The sequence below is a fragment of the Haemaphysalis longicornis genome, unplaced genomic scaffold, assembly GCF_048455015.1.
Source record: "Haemaphysalis longicornis isolate Haplotype H1 unplaced genomic scaffold, Haemaphysalis longicornis Haplotype H1 scaffold_5, whole genome shotgun sequence".
NCBI classification, from domain to species: domain Eukaryota; kingdom Metazoa; phylum Arthropoda; class Arachnida; order Ixodida; family Ixodidae; genus Haemaphysalis; species Haemaphysalis longicornis.
Window position 1 is genome coordinate 113463030 of NW_027526385.1, and position 2356 is coordinate 113465385.

Sequence of the window (2356 nt, forward strand, 5' to 3'; positions counted from 1 at the left end):
TGGCTACCACCACAGTACAGGAAACAATCAAATTACCACCAATACGCTAGAAAGTAGAGGGTAGTGCAGCCCCTCGCACTAGCGAAGTGGTCATCGCAACAGATGCGTATTCTGGAGGTCGTGTATTCGGATCAGACCTGGCGAGCATGATTTTCTCAACTTTCTTTGTTACTTTAGGCCGTCTCCATCTCGTTTTTTATATTAACTGACCAACAACATTCTCTCCTTCGGTTTCCTTAGCTTTCTTGACTGCCTACCCTTTTGTGTGTTAAGTCAATAAGGCCCTCATTTCCCTTTCCGATTTGCTATACGCATGCGAGGGTGCCTGTTCTGGCAGTCCTGGTGCCATAGGTAGCTTAAGAGGGTTCAATGCTGTTCGATAGGAAACAATTGCTTTAACGTAAACAGCCTAAACAGTGGAGGTGACCACAGCCGCGCCTGCAGCGTAGTGGTCATTAAATCAGACACGTATATTGAAGGTTCTGGTTTCGCATACCACCTGTCGGGCATGTTTTTATCAACTTTTTTTCTTCAAGAATCTGTTTCAACAATAATCAATCACCAACCACATTCTCCCCCTTTGCTTTCCTCGGCTTTCTTGACTACCTACCCATATCTCTCTCTTTCTCTCTCTCTCATATATATAGTTTGGAAATGAGAGGCTCGTTAGGAAATATAGAAAGAAATGCCGGCAGTCTAGAACGCCAAATAAGGCATAGGGGAATGGTTAGACTATTTTTTACCATTAGTGGTGTTACATTATTTTTTTTAATTAACACCATGAGAAAGAAGGAAAGAAAAACACACGCCCAGAGTGGGGACCGAACCCACGCCTTTCGATTAAATCTCGAATGCCTTACCAATTCGGCTATCTGGGTGACTGTGTTCTCCTTCACTTTCAGGGGTATTTAAATTCCGAATAACTGTATCTCACGCTTGAGGGTGGTAGCCAGCGCCACTCAGACTACACGGGAAGAAGGGTACCTACTTTTTAACCCCCGGGGCGTGACGCAAGCGTCTGCAGCCTGTCCTAAGCGGGTAACTGGCGAGAAACCCTCTTATGCTACCTTGGCATCAAAGCTGCAAGAACCGAGGCACTCACTAAGCTTTCGCACGATAGTAGGGTCTGGAAATGAGGGGCTCGTTAGGAGAAATAGAAAGAAATGCCGGCAGTCTACAACGCCAAAGAAGGCATAGGGGAAAGGTTAGACTATTTTTTACCGTTAGTGACGTTACATTATTTTTTTAATTAACTACTTGAGAAAGAAAGAAAGAAAAACACGCGCCCAGAGTGGGGACCGAACCCACGACTTTCGATTAAATCTCGAATGCCTTACCAATTCGGCATCTGGGTGACTGTGTTTTCCTTCACTTTCTGAGGTATTTGTATTCCGAACAACTGTATCTGACGCCTGAGGGTGGTAGCCAGCGCCACTCAGACTACACGGGGAGAAGGGGACCTTCTTTTCCACCAGCGGGGCGTGACGCGAACGTCTACAGCCTGTCATAAGCGGGTAACTGGCGGGAAATTCTCTTATGCTACCTTGGCATCAAAGCGCCAGAACCGAGGCCCTCACTAAGCTTTAGCACAATAATAGGGTTTGGAAATGAGGGGCTCGTTAGAAAATATAGAAAGAAATGCCGGCAGTCTACAACGCCAAAGAAGGCATGGGGGAATGATTAGACTATTTTTTACCGTTAGTGATGTTAGGGTTTGGTTCCCACTCTAGGCGCGTGTTTTTCTTTCTTTCTCACGTAGGTAATTAAAAAAAATATTGTAACGTCACTAACGGTAAAAAATAGTCTAACCGTTCCCCTATGCCTTGTTTGGCGCTGTAGACTGCCGGCATTTCTTTCTCTCTCTCTCTTTCTCTCTCTCTCTCTCTCTATATATATATATATATATATATATATATAGAGAGAGAGAGAGAGAGAGAGAGAGAGAGAGAGCAATAAATAGGTTCCGAAATTTGCTTTCAAAAATACATGAGAGGGTGGTCACACCATGCAAACGATGATTGAACTAACGTTTCAACTGGTGTACGGTCTTCGTCAGAGTAAACTTCGGTAATTGAGCGAGCTGAATATATAGGCGCAAAATGATAAAGGCTGACAAATAGTCTTGCCACTTTGCAGATACAAATCAACACACACAAAACATAATATGAAAATAAGAAGAGCACACAAGGTGTTTGCACACGTGTGAATTACATGAAGTTTTCAAATACAGAAGTTGTACGAAATATCGGATCGGATCGGATTTTCCGTACAAGTTCAGTTTTTGAAAACTTCATGTATTTCACACGTGTGCCAACACCGCGTGTGTTCTTCTTATTTTATTATTATTTTTTGTGTG

At 43.5% G+C, this 2356-nt stretch overlaps 1 non-coding gene across 1 annotated transcript; it reads right to left on the minus strand.

Annotated features, from left to right (window-relative positions):
- Positions 1–806: 806 nt before the first annotated feature.
- Positions 807–878, minus strand: Trnak-uuu (transfer RNA lysine (anticodon UUU)). Its single transcript has one exon. It is a non-coding gene; the product is annotated as a tRNA-Lys (tRNA).
- Positions 879–2356: the final 1478 nt, after the last annotated feature.